The sequence below is a fragment of the Schistosoma mansoni genome, chromosome 6 (genome assembly GCF_000237925.1).
Source record: "Schistosoma mansoni strain Puerto Rico chromosome 6, complete genome".
Lineage (NCBI taxonomy): Eukaryota > Metazoa > Platyhelminthes > Trematoda > Strigeidida > Schistosomatidae > Schistosoma > Schistosoma mansoni.
This window is the reverse complement of record NC_031500.1, coordinates 17,861,671-17,883,434: the sequence shown is the minus strand read 5'-3', so window position 1 is coordinate 17,883,434 and position 21,764 is coordinate 17,861,671. Positions and strand designations below refer to the sequence as shown.

Below are 21,764 nucleotides of genomic sequence, written 5' to 3'. Positions count from 1 at the left end.
ACGGGTAAAGGTTAAGTGATTTAAGGTGCTCTTCATAAGGTTTGAATTTGAGTCCCCGAACTGATTTCGTGGCTCGACGTTGTATTCGTTCCAGAGTGTCCTTATCCTTTTGGAGGGAGGGAGGAAATACTATGTTCCCGTACTCTAAATGGGGACGAATAAAACTGTCGAAGATTATATGGAAGGTTTTGCCGTCAAACTGGCCAAAAATGCTCTTCAATGTTACCAGTACAAGGTTTGCTTGAGAGGCATTTTTGTCACAGTTCGCATACGATTTCAGGTCGTAGGGCACCAACACTCCTAAATCTTTTTCAACTTGGGAAACTTCTAGAGGGGAGTTACCTAAGTTATAACTATAGCATCATTCTAAATTATTATTATTATTGCACTAATGTTTTTACTAATACCCGGTTCAACTCTGTATACTGCTACATAAATCTACACGTATTTATCCGTAAGGGTTTATTATTGTTGTTATTATTATTTTAAAATTATTCGTTCATCTCAAAAGCCTATATCCATTACACTATTATAATCATGGTTGGACTCTTTCACTATGTGTTCATTTCTTTCCTCTCTCCCTTTTTTTCCTTCTAAATAAATATTATTCTTAAGATTACGAAGCTTTGGATTGAGACAATAACTTGGGTTACGTTGAATTCAACTTATCAGAGTCGTTTTATCTTCACTATGTAAATACACCTCATACGTATTGATTATCTTTTGAACTTAATTGAGACTTTCATAGCATCACCCAAAACTGTCTGCACGAACAAACACTTATTCTAACGTCATATCTTACTGTAATAATAAGTTATTTACTTATAAATTTATTCTGTTTTATTTTATTTTTATTACTCGTTTTGCTATACATACATAGTTGTTTATTCTTGTTCTGCGTTAAGATATTTACGTATTCCGCGTCTCCTTTACTTCTATTTCCTTAGTTTCTTCCTTTCCTTCTTCAAAATCAATTCAAAATTCTTGCTAATTACACAGAACCTGATTTATTATTACTATTATCACTATTCTATTATTAATATTTTATTTTCCTTTTCCTTCCTTTCTCAAACATGGCATATGTTATGTTAACATTATTGAAAATCGTGTATTATTGCATTTTTTGAAGAAACCCGAAATGGTTTCTTCACAGCACTTATGCATCCACAAAGTGTTTGTGAATAATAATAATAATAATAATAACTATAGTCTGCAACATGTCTCAGATGGACTACCTTGCACTTTGAAGTGTTGAAGGTAAGTCCGTTGTCGTCTACCCAACTTTGAAGTCGGGTCAGATCCTCCTGAAGAACTAGTATATCATTTTGATTACGTATCTCTCTCCAAAGTTTCACATCATCGGCAAAAAGCAATAAGTCAGATGAAACTTGTTGAGGAAGATCGTTAATATAAATCAGGAATAGAAGAGGTCCTAGTATTGAACCCTGGGGGACCCCACTAGGACATTCCATAGCCTGAGAGAGAGTGAAGTTAACCCTGACCTTAAAATGTCGGTTTTCTAAATATGAAGAGAGCCAATCAATCAAAGGGGGTTTTATACCCAATCGTCCAAGCTTCTTGATAAGACATGCATGGTTGACCCTATCAAAAGCTTTGGAGAAGTCCAGATAGATGACGTCAACCTTCCCCTTGCGATCAAGGATGGTTGTCCATCTATCCACCGCAGTCAGCAGGTTGGTCGTACAAGAATGACCTTTTCTGAAACCATGCTGTTGAGGTGAGAACTTTGAGGATGATAAGTATTCTAGTATACCGTCGTGTACTAGGGATTCCATAATTTTTGAAGGTATGGAGAGAAGGGCCACTGGTCGGTAGCTTGAGGGTTCACTGCGTCGACCTCCTTTGAAAATTGGTGTGATGTGGGCCAGCTTCCATATTTCCGGTAGTTTGCCTCTGCTTAGCGAGTGTGCAAACATCACGCTAAGTGGTGTCGCCAGGATTGAAGCTGCTTCCCTCAATACGGCGGAATGAACCATATCCGGACCAGGAGAAGTGTCTTTTCTTAGGTTCTGCAGTTTACGGAGCATCAGGTCAGCACACAGGTCCACTTCGGAAAGTCCTGTACAGGTGCAGGTGAAGCTTTCGTCAGTATGGTTGATGTGGGTCAGTTGGAATGTCCGGGAGTATTGTTCAGCCAAAAGGTTAGCGGCATCACTGTCGTTATTGGTCGGGCCATTAAGACCAAGCAGTTGGGAAACTCCAGTTTTGCCTTGTCGAAGAGAAGCTGCATAACTGAACAAGCTTTTCGGATTGGAGACGAATTTATCGATAAGCTTGGTCTGGAACTGAAGCCTGTCTTCTCTTATTGCCTTTGTGCATGTGTTCCTTATATGTTTGTATTGCCTGTACGCGCCGTTGTTATCCGTTCGTTTATATTCAGCCCAACAGTGCCTTTTGCGGCTTAGCAAACGACGAGTGCGGTTCTTGATGATTGCAGGTTGCTTGTAGCTTTTTGGGACCATTTTAGGAACTGAATGCTCAGTAGCACATAAGATCGTGTGCAGTAAAAAATCCCAATGAGCATCCACTTCAATAAAATAGAGAAAAAAAGAACTGGTAAATTATAGTGAGATACTGTCCTTAGTCCTTAAGAATATATCAGGTTTCCTGTTAACGAACTCGTAACGGTAAATAAATACCTGAAATCAATAGTTCTGCAAGTCCTCGATATTTTGATGCTGACCGCATTAGTTTTAATGAAATCACGTAGCTGAAGGGGCTCTGTCACGCATCCGCACCAGATCACTAGTAGGTACGCTGTGATAGGCATCCCTTTCAACTACCAGACGGCTTAGACCAAAAGTTCCTTTGATGTGCTGATAGCCTTCTAAATATGTCTTCGAACTTCTTCATTCCTGTTTCCTGACTTGATTGAGTTGGCATAATTCGATCATAACAGTGTTACTGGTTAAGGCGTTGTCAAACTACGAATATTTGTGACATCGTTTGACTTCTGAGCAGTCGCTTAGACTAGCTCAGCTAGTAGCAAAGTCCAGCATTTGACCACTCCCAAGGAGTAGAATGTGTGCCTTTGGCCCGTTGTGATATGTAGTCACTAGCTCCTGGGTGTTACCCTCTATGTTTGTATTGGAACTAAGTCAAAGTAATAATAATAATAATTTGTTCTCAAACAACAGTTAGTTACATGAGGCATTTAAGCATTCTAAGAACTTCTGAGCATCCAGTTAGGTGGGGTTCGAATTCAGTACCAGGCCGATATAAGAAGTTATTTGAAACATTAGAACTTTGTGGTTGAGACAGACAAGTCCGAAAACCGACTAGGATGAATGATATACTTGATTTATTATTTACGATCAACACAGACTCTATCTCAGTGAACATTAGTCGTGAGATTTTATGAGTGATCAAAGAGATGTACTTAGTATTATTCATTCTCTAAACACTATACAATTCAACTCTAAAGCTGCAACAACGTACCAGAGTAGACAGCTGATCAATAAACCTGGAAGCGCACTGAAACTCTTATTCGATGCTTACCATGGAAACCTTACTTTCCACAAATAACATTGACACTGCACTTTCCGATTTATACCACAACCTGACATAATGCCTTGACTGCACCTCTCCAATTATTGGCCATTAGGCTTATAACGCTCATAGGGGACAGAATACTTTTAGAGCCTGAGAAAATTGAAATACCGCTACCTTAAGTATCATGACGTGTATGAACTTCAGAATATACTCAACTTGGTCTACAGAAATGCCTCATTTAAACGCAAGTATCTTATGAATATAGAAAATAAAGCCCTAGGTAGTAAAAGCCCAGAGTCACCAATACTTCGGCCTTTCAAATCCCATGTGAAATCAGACTCTATCAACACAACCGAATTCTTCATAGTTAACGGAAGCATTATTGACGACCTTGATGCTATTTGTGAACACTTCAGCCAGCATTTCTTGCAATGATACAACACTGAAACCAAAAAGTCCATCAATACGTTTCCAGTACTGACATCTAGACATCTATCTAAAATTGATTTCATGTCCCTGAACATCAAGCAGGCCATAGCTGCCCTGGGCAAGTCCTATGACGGTGGAACTGACGGGATTCCTTCATCATTTGTGAAATATGGTAGTAGAGAATTCCCATTATTTTGTTTAAGAATGTTTAACCTATCTATGGAATATGGAGCCTATCCATCTGTATGGAAAACATCACTTATAACCCTTTGATTCAAAACAAGATCATGTAATGATGTTACAAACCATAGGCTTATTAACTTGACATCCGTGTTATCAAGAACCATGGAAAAATCATCCACAAACAGTCCTTATAATTTTTACTTTCGGCTAGTCTGATTAGCCCATCCAAACACGGGTTTATGACTAAACGCTCATGCTTCACATCGCAAATTTTTTGATCAAATTACCCAGAGAAGAGATGCTGGTCAGTCAGTGATAATTCCGTACTTCGATTCTAGTAGGGTTTTCGGAAATGCCTCACACAAACTTCTAAAAGTTTCTTCATTTGGCATACGGAATGCCCTCTTATTTTAGCTCCAATCTCTTTCATAATGGTAAACCTTTCCTTTTTGCCGATGACCTAAAAGTAGTTTATTCATTCTCTTCTCCCACCAAAGAAAGCTACATTTCAGTGGTAATCCAAGAAGAGATGAACATGTAGCACTAATGGACTGTGTTGTGGATCTGCCACCGAACGTTGACAAAAGTGGATCTATTCACATTGGCCCCTGCCTTAATCTAAATCTTGCTATACACAAACATACATGGAAACCCTGCAACACTGTTCGTGACTTGGTTTTGAGACATAGCAACAGTTTGAACTTTTCCGAACGCATTGCATCCCAAGTATCCAAAGCTAGAAAGCTCATTGGATTCATAGTGATAAACTTCAATAATGTTGAATCGAGATACTTGTTTTACAAAAATGTATCTTACACATTCTTGAGTATGGCATTTTAGTTTACAATAATTGCAGGCATAATGACTTGATAGAAAGTGGTGTTTAAAGAAGGTTCACTGAATCTGTTTTGGAGTACACTGACAACAAGGATTATCACCAAAGATATCAATAACTGAAATTAAAAACTCTCTGGATCAGGCGCATCAAATTAAACCTTGACTTTATCTACCGTCTTATCAACAGTATTTCTCATTCTTCGGCATCCACTCCTTCGTACTCTATCATATCATCCCACAACCTGCAGAATGAGGAAAATATTTTGGCGATTCCGTAAACCTACACAGAATTACTTCAGAATTTTTTTTATTCTCTACTCAACCATGTGAAAGAGACTGACAGTGAACCTTAGTTGCAGTAAGACTATAACCCGATCCAGAAGTCTCCTTGATGGTTTTCTTTCCATAAGTGAATTGTGTCACCTATTGAATATCAATGTGTTTAACAATTATTCATACCAAAGAAGGTCCATAATCTATCTAACTGATCGAAAAACAAAATGGAACCTTTGAAATCTTTCTCCTTTATCTTATTTCCTTTCTATCCATCCAAATATCTGAAGTCATTCATCATTATTATGATTGGTACCTCGACACATTAGACACTTTTTTCGTCCATCTTTTGTCCTCCTGAACATATTATATTCCAAAATATCCAAAGTTTATAACTTCTTAGATTCATTTTATCTTCACCACACATACATAACACACTGAAATTTATATTTGTTTATCCTTTGCAATTATGACATTTATAGCATCATTTTTAATGAATGTTGCACAAGAGTTTATACTAATATCAAGTTTTACTCTGTACCCTATTACAGAAATTTACGTGTATTTGCCCGAGTGCGTTAAATAATTGAGAAAGTTTTAAAAAATGGATGGTTTATTTCAGAGGTTGATACTTAATAAACTCTTATCATCATGGTTGAACCCTATGACTTGGTGTTTACTTCTTTTCTCTCTCTTTTCCTTCTTAATAAGTACTATTCTTAAGTATCCGAAATTTGTAATCAAGAGTGTCTTGTGTCACACCTAAATTAATTTCTCAGATTCGTTTTATTTTCACCATGTATATATGACCCATGCACATTGATATTGGTTTATCCTTCGCACATACTTGATACTTTTATAGCATCACTCCAAAATACTGCTGCGTTTTCTGGTTAGCGTTTTTTAATGAGTTAGTTATTTACGGGATTGAATCGCTAATCCCACTCCCAACTCTCCTCCTTTATTCTGGCTTGGGACCGGCAGTAACCCCAGAGGAGTTCCGGGTGGAGTTTTCTGCACAAACACTTATTATACCGTCATATCTTACTGCAATGATAAGTTATTTCCCTATTTATTGATTTATTTTTAATCGTTTATTTTATTTATTATTTATTTGGCGACAGATACATATTCGTTCTGTGTTCACAAGCACGCTTATTAAATTATTTACGTACTTAACGTTCCCTTCATATCTGTTCCCTTATTTTCTTCCTTCATTAAACTCAAATCAACATTCCTCTTAATTACATAGAACCTGACACCTTTTTTTTCAAATATGGCAAATATTACGCTAACACTACTAAAATTCGTGTATTATTGCAAAACGTAAGAGAGCCTAACATCACAAAAGGAGGGAGGGTGGCGTTACTGACTAGCACACATGATGATGGAGAGATAACCTCAATCCACCCGTGTCTGAAGGGCAGAACATTTTGTTAAATTACAGCTCCTTATGGTTCAGCGGAATGTCACGAACAAACGGTATTGGTGCTGATTTATTTATAAAAAACATTTTTCGTTGTGAAATCAATTAGCCGACTAGCTTTAGAAATAATAGAGAAGGTGTGTTCTTCAAAGTTCGGGTTTCCTGGGTAATTAATTACTAGTTTATGTACTGATTTAAGTGTCTAGACTCTACTTTTATTCAAGTTAAGTTGTAGTTCATAGAGATGCTTTCGAAAATGCATGATCCGGCACATGTTTTGGTTAAATGATAATTGCTATTTATCGCTCCAGACAGTTAGATCATTGCGGTCATTTCGAATCAAGGATACACTTTCACTTAGAGCTTCAGGCTTGTAGCTATATACTATTTTGAGATCATCAACATATAAGTATGGTTTCCCAAATTTTATGATGTTACATATGTCGTTTGTGTACATAAGAAACAAAATTGAACCTGATACACTTCGCTCCCGACCGTTTCTGCTTCCTTGATATGATGGTCGAGCTTGCATATTGTAATAAACTAATCGAGTTTTACTGAATGGAACAATCGTTCCTCAAGGTCCTACCATGCCAGACAGGTCGGTTGAAGAGCGATAAAACTAAAAGCTGCAAACCCAAGGCCCGAAGGCGAAGTCGTACTGCTGATTGTACAGAGGTGTGACAGCAGTAAGGTGTTTCCTTCATACAACAAGCTTAGTACCTCCAGAAGAACCCTTCCTAGGTTTAGGCAACCGAGAAGTGATAACTGATCTCACACCTCTAACAGTAGAAAAGATCACTGTATTCACGCTCAATTTCTCCCTTCAATTCCTATTATTCCTCCTATATCAAATTTAACTTCAAACTCCCTCTTTTGACTTCTTCCATGGCCATGGCCAACGATTCAAGTGCGCGAAGCACTCCCAGGTCCACTGAAATTTCGCTTCAAACTATACATTAGAGCCTTCAACGTACACACTCTATGTCAAATCGGCCTGCAGGCCTCGTTGGCTGAAACCCTAAAATCTCGTACTATTGATGCATGTTGTGTCTCCGAAACACGCATACAGGATCCTGGTGTGGTCATTCACTTGACCTCACCTCGTCGAAATGGACAGCCAACGGGATACACCCTCCGTGTATCTGGCGACCCGTTGGCTAGTTCTCGTGGACTTGCAGGTGTAGGCATAGCACTTAGTACAAGGGCAGGACAAACACTACTAGAATGGATCCCCGTTAACAGTCGCCTGTGTGCTGTCTGGCCCAGGTAGGCAGCTTAAATCAAACAGAAAGATATTTAGGTGGGTATTTTAGTATTCCGGCTCAACGAACCGATAATTGTGATCGTCTGTTGCAACTATGCTCAGACAATCGTTTATATTTAGCAAGCACTAATTTTAAGCATAAGGGGAGACATCGCCTGACATGGCGACCACCTGCACCAAACCAACGATGGACTCAAATAGGCCATTTAGTCATCAGTCATCGTTGGAGAGGCTCAATAGAAGATTGTCGCTCGTATTGGAGTACTTGTTTAGACTCTGATCACGCTTTAATACGAGCACGCATTTGTCTGCGCCTCAATGGACGCAGGAAAAGTACACTAAGAAGACCCATTAGGATTGAACTGGAGGACGAGAAAGCCAAATGCGAATTCCAGAAGCAACTGAGTTCACATCTAGGCAGTTCTGTAAACGAGACTGACCCAGATGCTGCTTGGAAAGACACACGAACAGCTGTGGAAACGGCAGTAACATCTATTAGTCATTTAAACCATAGGGCTCCAAAAAACCAGTGGATTTCCTCTAAGTCTATTTCACTGATGGATTCGCGTAAACTCATCCCATCAGGCTCTGAACATGACGAAGAGCGTAAACAAATTAGATCTAGGTTAACTAAAAGCCTAAGGAACGATCGTGAGCAGTGGTGGGCAACGAAAGCAAAAGAGATGGAAAAGGCAGCGGCTGTAGGCAACACCAGGCAACTATTCAGACTAATAAAAGAAACCGGAATTAAGAAGTCAAGTGTGAGTGAGACAATCTCGGAAAAAGACGGAACCCTTATCTGCTCTCAACCTAAACGTTTAGAACGATGGGCGGAACACTTTAAGGAGTATTTCAGTTGACCTTCAGCTACTATACAACTACACACCATTCCCAAACATAGTCGCTTACTCTTGTTCTGTGTTCACAAACATGCTTATTAAACTATTTACGTATTTCGCGTTTACTTCATTTCTATTCACTTGTTTTCTCCCTTTCCTTCTTCAAAGCCAAATCGATATTCTTTTCAATCACACAGAACCTGATCAATTATTATTCTATCATCACTGTTATTTTTTTCATTTTCCTTTCTTGCTTTTTATTCAAATATTGTTGACGTTATACTAATATTATTGAAACTTTTGCACTTCTGAAGACATCCGAAATAGTTTCTTCATAACACTTACGTACCCATTAGATGTTTATGAGTAGTAATAATAATAAGTGAGTGGAATATTGAAGTAGGCCCTCCGACCCTACCTGAAGTTCAAAAAGCTATAACTAATCTGAAACGAGGAAGAGCAGCTGGTCCAGATTGATTGACTCCAGAGGTCTTTAAATATGGTGGTCCGATCTTGGCGACTAGGCTGACTAATATTCTGGCTAAAATCTGGGAGTTGGACGTAATTTCATCCGACTGTTCGCAATCACTTATTGTCCCAATATATAAGAAGGGTTCAAAATCATCCTGTAATAACCATGGAGGGATTAGTTTGACTAATATAGCATCTAAAATACTAGCCTCAATAATTATGGGATGCCTAACTAAGACTCGTGAACTGCAAACACGAGAAAATCAGGCTGGCTTCAGATCTGGTCGTGGCTGTGTCGACCACATATTCATTATTCGTCAGGTTTTAGAACACAGACATGCCTATCGGCGTCAGATAATGATAGTTTTTCTTGTCTTTAAAGCAGCATTTGACTCCGTAGACCGAGAGGCTCTGTGGCAGTGTTTGTCATTGAAAGGTGTACCTCAGAAGTACATAAACCTTGTGAAGACTCTTTACTCGAACACTACCAGTCAAGTGAGAGTATATGGCAAACTGTCATCTAATTTCGCAACCTCAAGTGGTGTCCGGAAAGGCTGTCCACTATCTCCATTTTTGTTCAACTTCATTATAGACATACTGATGTAAACAACGTTATCGTCTACTGAATTTTCGGGAATCGAACTCCTACCAGGAGGTCCACTTATCGATTTAGGATACGCAGATGACATAGTCCTATTTGTTGAGGACGCTGATAAAATTCAGAGTAGTTTGGTAAGACTGAGTAACAATGTCGGGATGTTTGGAGTGTGTTTCTCTCCCTCTAAACGCAAGTTGTTGCTTCAGGATTGGGCTGCATCAACACCTGAACCAAGGATAGCGAGTGAAGTAGTCGAACGCGTCAACAACTTCACCTATCTTGGAAGTCTGATCTGGACTAATATGTTGGTGTTTTACGAAATCTCTGTACGGATTCAGAAAACTCGTTCGGCTCTTGTCAACTTACGTCACCTATAGTGAAGGCGAGATATCCGTCTATCAATTAAGGAACGAGTGTAACACGCGGAAGTTCACTCTGTTCGACTTTATGGGTGCGAATCGTGGCTAATAATGGTAGAAGATACTCGCAAGTTACTAGTATTTGACCACAGATGCCTTAGAAACATTGCTCGCATCTCCTGAGATCACCGGATGGTAGTGAGGTTACACACAGGATGTTAGGGAATGATGGTGAATCAGTTGGTGTTGAAGACTAGACATCTACGGAAACATACTACAAGAGGAATAACATAGGCCTTAGGCCTTATGTCCTTATGACACAAATCTGAAATCTGGATCTGAAACTAGAAAACGCTGTTGACCTACTGGACCCTCGATGACAGCACTTGCCAGATGATGACTTAAGTGAAAACTGTCCAGGATTCATAGTCAGTAAAGTAATTACCAACCCAGCTTCTTAAAAATCTCGTTATTTCTGAGGGTACCATTGCAACTGTTTATCTAAGAATTGTAATGAAGATACAACCAGTGTTGTAGTTTGACAAATCTTTACAAGTAACACTTTCTACAATCGAATCGCGCCCACCCAGTTAAGATCAGAAGTCAGAAGCGAGGAGGTTGGAAGATATATTTGATGGGTTATCAGTATATCAAGATGTGACCGATCTAATCTGGCTAATGGTCGTAGGAGATGTTTCCCACGCCGTTCCGTAACGTGATCTGGTACAAATGCATGACCGAGCGCCTTCAGCTGAACGAGTCCTTGAAACTAATGTGGTCAGCATACAATGTTAAACACTTACAAAGCTATTGGTTTTGGGGAATTATTTACAGCTACTGTAATAAATATATCTGTTTCCATTTTCACCAGAAATTTACTTTGAATGTGAACATATGTAGAGTCCTAAAGTTGTCATAAATGACACCAGTAGTTCAGAAAGATCTGCAACTATACCTTTTTGTAAATACTGAACATAAGTATGAGCAAATCAGATACACACATGTTGCTTCAGGGTCACGGCGCACATATCAAAACCTAGGGAATTACCGATGTAATGTAACGTATAATCCTAAGTGTTTCCTTTTCTATGGTCGATTATAAACATTATTTAATAACCCTCTTTCCAGATTCTCCACCTCTTAATGTCTAGCAACCTTCCTATTTGGCTATATATATAACCCTGGAGGTCTTAGTCCCCCATAGCCAGTGAGAATTTCGTAAACATGTGGGTAAATTTTGGGGAGAAATCCTTGACCAGTGCGAATCCTGAGGTCTTGTTGTATTTTCACAAAATTTCCGGCTCCTGAAAAAATCAACAAGTTCGCATCTTAGTCAAGTGTTTCAAGTCCCCCCCACCTCAATTTGCATAGGCAGCTGTATGCTGTTTAATCGACAATGTGGACTGCTCATAGTACCTCAATAGCCGGTAAGGTGGACCCATGCAAACAAGAATACTAAAATAACTTTGTTTCAGCCGGATAATGTGGTACTAGTACACGGAAAGCCTCATTTAGTCACTGATGTAAGGGAGAATGGATTAATGAAATTCAGGTAATTCACAGACTCATGCAATTACTTTAAAGACCCCTTCTTTCCTAGTGATACAAGAATATTCATGTGCTTGGTGGTTAGTCATGAACACAAATGGGTTTCCATTAAGGATATCGGCCGTAAAAGTATTGCCCTTAATTGTGTTCATTATTTAGTTATTGTTCCATTGTTACATATTTTATTTATTTATTTAAACACATATATATTGGTACAAAAGGGCACCGGGTACATATGCGCCACACTATTTGTGTGTGTGGGCTATGATACTGACCGGGTGCCCAAACCGAAGCAGGTGGTTTTCTTAGGGGGCCACACCCGGAGCCTTTGACCAAAAGGTCTGATCCACAAGGCAATGGAGCATCGTGAGGAGATGCAGTCCCATGGTAGCCGTTGACCAATGACAGGTTCGTCCGCCATTCGTTCCATCAGGATACTGGAGCCCATGTGCACCATTGGTTTGGAATCAGGGTTTTCCAACTCCCCTAGGTGGACCCTCCGTGTCCACCAACCCGGTTAAAGCGCCGGACATTCGCTTTTCGTCCTCTCACTTTCGTAAACAACACCCCCGCCACGAGAAGGCAGTGAGTAGGACTTCCCTGGCAGAGGCTATATATTCGCTGGCCATGTGAGAGCATTTCGAGAGGGAGAGTAGACTCTCCCCACTCTCGGCCGTACCAGGGCATTTGGGGGCTGAGACAACTCTTATGTGAATGTATTTTGTTTTACTTGTACTGAAAGTATGACCATAAACCATTTCCTTACCCACTATGTAATATTTTGCCCTCTAACAAACAATACTTGATTGCAGACGTACCAAGCAAGAAGCAGCTTATGACTGCAGCCAAGCAGTGTGTTGTGGGGAAAGAACTTTGTTTCTAGCCAACTCTGGTGTCTCCTCATTTGAGGATAAATCTTTCTCCTTTTACTAAAGATTTCCGTGAGGAGGTACAATACAATGAGTCTTATCTCATTTTCTCCTACTTCGTCTGTGCACGGAGTATTATTTTCCCCCAAATGCCCTGGTACGACCGAGAGTGGGGAGAGTTCGCTATCCCTCTAGAAATGCTCTCACATGATCACATGCAGACAACTCCCAGGGAAGTCCTACTCACTGCCTTTTCGCGGCGGTTGTTTACGAAAATGAGAGGACAAAAAGCGAATGTCAGGCGCTTTAACCGGGTTGGTGGATATGAGGGGTCCACTTGGGGTAGTTAAAAAACTCTGATTCCAAACGGATGTTGCACATGGGCTCCACGATCCTGACGGAACAAATGACGCATAAACCAACTATCGGTCACCGGCTACCACGAGATTGCATCTCCTGACGTTGATCCACTACCTTTGTTAGCGGGACATAGATTGGATTAAAGCATGTTTCATGCATGATGGTGTTGCTGAACACTGATTGGCTAATTCCAAACCAACAAGCCCTGGCAAATTATTGGAGAAAAATCTAGAAGCTTCTTATTTATATACTATAAATATATGAACGTTATTCAAACTAGTGATTCCTGTTCAGCGTGTTCTGATTTTGGGGTCTTGTTGAATGACCAGGATGTTTGGGATGCGATTCTCCCCATCCAAATGTAAATTGTTACTCCAGGACTGGCCTGCATCAACACCTGAACTAAGGATAGGGAGTGAAGTAGTCGAACGCGTCGACAACTTATATTTGAAGTCTGAGCAGCACTAATGGGTTGGTGTCTCACGAAATCTCAGCACAGATTCAAAAAAGCTCGTTTGGCTTTTGCCAACTTACGTCACCTATGGCGAAGACGAGATATCCGTCTATCAATTAAAGGACGAGTATACTGCGCATCAGTTCGCTCTGTTCTACTTTACGGTTGTGAAACATGGCCATTAAGAGTAGAAGATACTCGTAGGTTACTAGTATTTGACCACAGATGTCTTAGAAATATTGCTCGCATCTGCTGGGATCACCGGGTAAGTAATAGTGAGGTTAGATGCAGGGTATTAGGGAACGATGGTAAATCAGTTGATGAGGTGATGAATCTTCATCGACTGAGATGGTTGAGCCATGTGTTACGTATGCATGAACACCGATTACCACGACGCGCTATGATGACTAGTGTAGGGGATTGTTGGAAGAGAGTTAGGGGCGGCCAAACCAAAACATGGCATCAGTGCTTGAAGTCACTAACTTCTAGTCTGAGCCATGTTGACAGATGCAGACTACCTGGTTGGGGTCCGCGTGACTATCGTAACCAATGGTTGGAGACTCTAGGTGACATGGCTCAGAATCGATCACAATGGCGTATGTGTATACACTCTTTATTTTCCTTTAAACCTTGAAACTAAAATTGCTTCATATCTCTCTTCCTTCCTGTACTATATCCTTATATACAACCTATAATTTATATACTACTACCACCACTACATTAATTACTTCTATGAACCCGGTGTTCATCTTGTTGTGCTAACGAGGTATGGCAACTTGGACCGATGCATAAATGTGCCTGGTCCTACGTTGTAGCTGACTGACTGACTGTCTTGTTGAATGTCATTGTATAAGAATACTAAGCAATAGGAACAGCTGGGTCGTTTATATAGCAAAATACAATTATAACAACCTTGTGTATTAGACCTCTAAGTCAAAGGCTCGGGGTGTGGCTCCTTAAGAAAACCGCCTATTTTGGTTTGAGCACTCGGATAGTATCCCAGCCCTTACACATATCGAATGACTTATGTCGAGCATATCTATTTGGTGCCTCCTTGTACCAATGTTTATGTGTCTAAATAAATAAACTATCCAACGGAGCTTTTTGATATGCAGATGCAAAACAGTGACAAACCTCATGACAATTGGTCAGTCCCGAAGTGTAAGGTTATACACGAGTGCGGTGAGTCACAAACATAAAAACGATCATTTCCTATAGATAGCCTCCAGTCTGCAAAGGACTTGTTGGCTTCCTTCAAAAAATTAGATGTTTACCGTACAAACAGTTCGACGGACGAAAACACCTTGCCACTAAACACTGAGAAGCCAAAGAGGTCAGTACAATAATCTTAATAATATTTTGCGAAGGTGCATTGAAACGGAAAGAAGGGTTTCCTTTCAATTCCGTTGACATGGATGTGGCTGAGATACAGGCTCGAAATAGCCACGTCCAATATCCTAAATTTCGGTTATTCGACAGTGTGGCCTCGCCGATTGTCAAGTAGGCTTATTTACTTTGTAGATGTGACTTAGGTAGTTCGACACAATTGGATACGTTGCCATCAACGTTCGAATCTAGGCGTGTAGGCAGTACATTAGCGGCTGAGTAAGCCACTTGTACAATCAAGTTAAGTTTTTCAGATTTGATAGACTCCATACTGTGCTGCAGAACATATCGTCAGGTATTTCTGACTTGAGTGCAAATATGAAGTCTGGTGAGCGTGAACATCCACGGAAATTTGAATGCGGACTATTAAGTCAACAGTTCCCTTTGTCATCTGAAGAGGAACTGGGAACATTGAGCACTTGTCTTCAGTAGGAAGACATAAGGGACAGATTTGTAAGTCAACAAAACTAATTTGACCATTTGTTCGTATTACAGATGGCCATGTTGAAGTGTTTAATGAATGATAATCCTAAAACGTCGGTGTACTATGTTTTGTCATACATCATGACACCTGAAGTTGCCAGTCATTTCACGCTACTTCAAACTTCATCGAAAAAAGGGCACTTCAGAAGTGCAGGTTTTACGGCTACATACGAAGTAGGATGTATTTTTTAAACTTCGGGTGTATTAACTAATCGGTTCCTGTCATCGCTGGTCAACGAAAAAGACCTTGCGAAACTGTACGACATCGCGACACAAGGTTGTTTTCACGAAATGAGAAACAAATTACAAAAGCGTCATCGAAGAAAATCAGAACATGTATGTAGTAATTTGAAGTGATAACTATTATCTAGTGTTCTATAGGTACAGTATTCAGTGTTAACTAATATAAACGTAAGTAAAGCTTCACGTAGGTAATTGTGTAAAAAAAATATAATTTACATATCGTTGTAAAGTTTTCTTTAAATTTCAGAATTCCCAAGATTATTTTGATTCTCAACAGTCGAACGGGTGTTACGAAGAGAAATAATCTGTGGAATGTTTATTATGTTCGACACCGTTTGCAATAAATGTTTTTTTTTCAAACGTGCTTACTTTTCTATTTGCATAGGAAACTTTTGACTAAGTTTTGAGAAAGCCTATTTGATTTTAAATGCACTTGCAATTAAGTACAAGTGCCTAATTAATAAAACACAACCTGTTTTTTTTCTTTTGTAGATCTTTTCAAATTACAACCATAATTGGCAAATACAATTAAAATACATAACGATTGATGCTCTAGTATCTGCCAACTGCTCATAATGCTGCAAAATATGACGTTTTTTTCTTTTCAATACATTTTTAACGTCGATTGCAATTGTTGTGTGGTGTTATGGAAATAAAGGCGAACACAAGAGACATTTAGGGTTATGCCAAATGTGTGTTAAAAGTTTGATCAAATTTAGATGGATCGGTGTATATTGAAGAGAAAAGTAGATAATTCGGTGTAAATTTAGGCGAAAAGTAGGTAATTCAGCGGCACTTAAAACACAGAGACATTAAGGGGGAAATCCGCGATATTTCCCCCAGGCAGGCGAAAAAGACATTTCGGCACGATTCCTCATTATTTCGCCTTCACACTCATTTACCCCTTTTTTCCTTGAGTACTTTATGGTCTTTATGGACTTTATGGTCCATACGTAGGGCTTTTAGGTATCTTGACGCTAAAACGTTTCTGACTTTGTATACAGTGTTCGTGCGCCCTAAACTTGAGTACTGCATACAAGCAGCTAGCCCCTGCCTAAAAAAAGACAGTGAACTCATGGAAAGAGTTCAGAGAACAGCAACTAGGCTGATTCCCGGAATAGCTCCATCAAGCCTCCTGTCCTTTCAAAACTGAAACTGAGTACGTGCACAGTGGAATTGCAATACCGTCCAGCAAAATCAATGACCTACTAAACCTTCTAATATAGTCAATGAGCATAAATACTGAGCTAAATAGTGAGTAAAATATTAACTGTTTACTCACTATTTATAATATTTACTCACTATTGCCTAATTAGGCAAGCTCTGAATGGAAAAATAGGTTTATGAGAAAGTCAATCTCATCTTTTACTGAATCGCCCAAGAATGTATTGAATTCCATTTGATAAAATCTTAGAGATTGAAAAATTACCACACCATCAAAACATACTTGTGAATACAAAACAGGTCTTACTGGCACGGTAAAAAGCCGCCCGCCGTTTCGTTTTAACGACCTTGGACGACCTGACAAGAGGCGTTGAGTGTCTTTTGAGTGTTTGTTGGATTGAACGAACATCGGGTTTTCTCATATTTCAGCCTTGTTTTGCTACAGCAAATTCTCAAAATCAATGCGAAAAGTGTTAATTTAGCTTTCTGTGTTTTGTAGTGTATTACTTGGCTCTTTCGTTGCTTCGTAACTTGACCTGGTATACCAATTACTCGATTAGTTGTAAATTGCGCATTCGCAAGATGTTCAAACCTTAAGCTTTTCTCCCGGGTGATAGGATGATCATGAATACGGTACGATAGGCTTCTTATATTCTTTCTGAAACTGAAAGGTGAAACAAGCCGGTTAGTAATGATCCTGTTAATTTTGAAGTTACACCAGGAGTAATTACTCGTAATACCTACAGAACTTATTTGAATCTTCAAATGGTTTTGGACGGAATAGAAGCTTTCGATTAACGGGATTCCGTATCTAGTAGCAGTGGATCACCGATGACCCCAGGTAAGGACCTGGATATATAGACGATTCAAATGGTTCAAATGGTTGAGGACGGAATAGAAGAAGCTTTCGCTTAACGGGTTTCCGTGTCTGGTAGCAGTGGATCACCAATACCTCCAGGCAAGAACCTAGGTATATGAACGATAATAGAGGAAAAAAAGAGAATTTGGTAAATCATAATAATATGTTATCCTTAGTCCTTAAGAATAAGTCAAGTTTTCTCTTAAAGGACTCCTGGGAGGTCGCTTGGACTAGCTCAGTCGGCAGCGAGTTCCAGCAGTTGACAACTCTAACGGAGTAGAAGTTGTGTCTACAGTCCGCTCTGCTATGTAGGGTCTCCAATTTCTGGGTGTTACCTCTTAGGTTAGTGTTATGACTAAGCTTAAGAAGATGTTTAAGGGGATGACCAGAAGTATTAAGGATACTATAAGTCATAAGAAGATCACCTCTAAGACGCCTGTACTCTAATGGGTAAAGGTTAAGTGATTTGAGGCGCTCTTCATAAGGTTTGAATTTGAGTCCCCGAACTGATTTCGTGGCTCGACGTTGTATACGTTCCAGAGTGTCCTTATCCTTTTGGAGGGAGGAAGGAAATACTATGTTCCCGTACTCTAAATGGGGACGAATAAAACTGTTTAAGATTATATGGAAGGTTCTACCGTCAAACTGGCCAAAAATGCGCTTCAATGTTACCAGTGCAAGGTTTGCTTGAGAGGCGTTTTTGTCACAGTTCGCATACGATTTCAGGTCGTAGGGCACCAACACTCCTAAATCTTTTTCAACCTGGGAAACTTCTAGAGGGGAGTTGCCTAAGTTATAACTATAGCATCATTCTAAATTATTATTATTATTGCACTAATGTTTATACTAATACCCGGTTCAACTCTGTATACTGCTACATAAATCTTCACGTATTTATCCGTAAGGGTTTATTATTGTTGTTATTATTATTTTAAAATTATTCGTTCATCTCAAAAGTCTATATCCATTACACTATTATGATCATGGTTGGACTCTTTCACTATGTGTTCATTTCTTTTCTCTCTCCCTTTTTTCCTTCTAAATAAATATTATTCTTAAGATTACGAAGCTTTGGATTGAGACAATAACTTGAGTTACGTTGAATTCAACTTATCAGAGTCGTTTTATCTTCACTATGTAAATACACCTCATACGTATTGATTATCTTTTGAACTTAATTGAAACTTTCAGAGCATCACCCAAAACTGTCTGCACGAACAAACACTTGTTCTAACGTCATATCTTACTGTAATAATAAGTTATTTACTTATAAATTTATTGTTTTATTTTATTTTTATTACTCGTTTTGCTATACACACATAGTTGTTTATTCTTGTTCTGCGTTAGGATATTTACGTATTCCGCGTCTCCTTTACTTCTATTTCCTTAGTTTCTTCCTTTCCTTCTTCAAAATCAATTCAAAATTCTTGCTAATTACACAGAACCTGATTTATTATTACTATTATCACTATTCTATTATTAATATTTTATTTTCCTTTTCCTTCCTTTCTCAAACATGGCATATGTAATGTTAACATTATTGCAAATTGTGTATTATTGCATTTTTTGAAGAAACCCGAAATGGTTTCTTCACAGCACTTATGCATCCATAAATTGTTTGTGAATAATAATAATAATAATAACTGTAGTCTGCAACATGTCTCAGATGGACTACCTTGCACTTTGAAGTGTTGAAGGTAAGTCCGTTGTCGTCTACCCAACTTTTCAGTCGGGTTAGATCCTCCTGAAGAACTAGTATATCATTATGATTACTTATCTCTCTCCAAAGTTTCACATCATCAGCAAAAAGCAATAAGTCAGATGAAACTTGTTGAGGAAAATCTTTAATATAAATCAAGAAGAGAAGAGGTCCTAGTATTGAGCCCCGGGAGACCCCACTAGGACATTCCATAGCCTGAGAGAGAGTGAAGTTAACCCTGACCTTAAAGTGTCGGTTTTCTAAATATGAAGAGAGCCAATCAATCAAAGTGGGTTTTATACCCAATCGTCCAAGCTTCTTGATAAGGCATGCGTAGTTGACCCTATCAAAAGCTTTTGAGAAATCCAGGTATATGACGTCAACCTTCCCCTTGCGATCAAGGATGATTGTCCATCTATCCACCGCAGTTAGCAGGTTGGTCATACAAGAATGACCTTTTCTGAAACCATGCTGTTGAGGCGAGAAGAACTTCGAGGATGATAAGTGTTCTAGTATACCGTCGTATACTAGGGATTCCATAATTTTTGAAGGTATGGAGAGAAGGGCCACTGGTCGGTAGCTTGAGGGTTCACTGAGTCGACCTCCTTTGAAAATTGGTGTGATGTGGGCCAGCTTCCATATTTCCGGTAGTTTGCCTCTGCTTAGCGAGTGTGCAAACATCACGCTAAGTGGTGTCGCCAGGATTGAAGCTGCTTCCCTTAATACAGCGGAATGAACCATATCCGGACCAGGAGAAGTGTCTTTTCTTAGGTTCTGCAGTTTACGGAGCATCAGGTCAGCACACTGGTCCACTTCGGAAAGTCCTGTAGAGGTGCAGGTGAAGCTTTCGTCAGTATGGTTGATGTGGGTCAGTTGGAATGTCCGGGAGTATTGTTCAGCCAAAAGGTTAGCTGCATCACTGTCGTTATTGGTCGGGCCATTAAGACCAAGCAGTTGGGAAACTCCTGTTTTGCCTTGTCGAAGAGAAGCTGCATAACTGAACAAGCTTTTCGGATTGGAGACGAATTTATAAGCTTGGTCTGGAACTGAATCTTGTCTTCTCTTATTGCCTTTGTGCATATGTTCCTTATATGTTTGTATTGCCTGTACCTGCCGTTTATATCAGTTCGTTTATATTCAGCCCAACAGTGCCTTTTGCGGCTTAGCAAACGACGAGTGCGGTTCTTGATGATTGGAGGTTGCTTGTAGCTTTTTGGGACCATTTTAGCAACTGAATGCTCAGTAGCACATAAGATCGTGTGCAGTAAAAAATCCCAATGAGCATCCACTTCAATAAAATAGAGAAAAAAAGAACTGGTAAATTATGGTGAGATACTGTCCTTAGTCCTTAAGAATATATCAGGTTTCCTGTTAACGAACTCGTAACGGTAAATAAATACCTGAAATCAATAGTTCTGCAAGTCCTCGATATTTTGATGCTGACCTCATTAGTTTTAATGAAATCACTTAGCTGAAGGAGCTCTGTCACGCATCCGCACCAGATCACTAGTAGGTAAGTTGTGATAGGCATCCCTTTCAACTACCAGACGGCTTAGACCAAACGTTCCTTCGATGTGCTGATAGCCTTCTAAATATGTCTTCGAACTTCTTCATTCCTGTTTCCTGACTTGATTGAGTTGGCATAATTCGATCATAACAGTGTTACTGGTTAAGGCGTTGTCAAACTACGAATATTTGTGACATCGTTTGACTTCTGAGCAGTCGCTTAGACTAGCTCAGCTAGCAGCAAAGTCCAGCATTTGACCACTCCCAAGGAGTAGAATGTATGCCTTTGGCCCGTTGTGATATGTAGTCACTAGCTCCTGGGTGTTACCCTCTATGTTTGTATTGGAACTAAGTCAAAGTAATAATAATAATAATTTGTTCTCAAATAACGGTTTGTTACATGAGGCATTTAAGCATTCTATGAACTTCTGAGCATCCAGTTAGGTGGGGTTCGAATTCAGTACCATGCCGATATAAGAAGTTATTTGAAACATTAGAACTTTGTGGTTGAGACAGACAAGTCCGAAAACCGAGTAGGATGAATGATATACTTGATTTATTATTTGCGATCAACACAGACTCTATCTCAGTGAACATTAGTCCTGAGATCTTATGAGTGATCAAAGAGATGTACTTAGTATTATTCATTCTCTAAACACTATACAATTCAACTCTAAAGCTGCAACAACGTACCACAGTAGACAGCTGATCAATAAACCTGGAAGCGCACTGAAACTCTCATTCGATGCTTACCATGGAGACCTTACTTTCCACAAATAACATTGACACTGCACTTTCCGATTTATACCACAACCTGACATAATGCCTTGACTGCACCTCTCCAATTTTTGGCCATTAGGCTTATAACGCTCATAGGGGACAGAATACTTTTAGAGCCTGAGAAAATTGAAATACCACTACCTTAAGTATCATGACGTGTATGAACTTCAGAATATACTCAACTTGGTCTACAGAAATGCCTCATTTAAACGCAAGTA

At 39.4% G+C, this 21,764-nt stretch overlaps 1 protein-coding gene across 1 annotated transcript in view; it reads right to left on the bottom strand.

Annotated features, from left to right (window-relative positions):
* Positions 1-17,038, bottom strand: part of Smp_009420.1 (hypothetical protein) — a 27,732-nt gene extending 10,694 nt beyond the window's left edge. Inside the window, exon 1 of the mRNA XM_018798466.1 lies at positions 16,986-17,038. The gene's annotated coding sequence lies outside the window, so the exon portion shown is untranslated. The remainder of the gene's footprint in view (positions 1-16,985) is intronic.
* Positions 17,039-21,764: the final 4,726 nt, after the last annotated feature.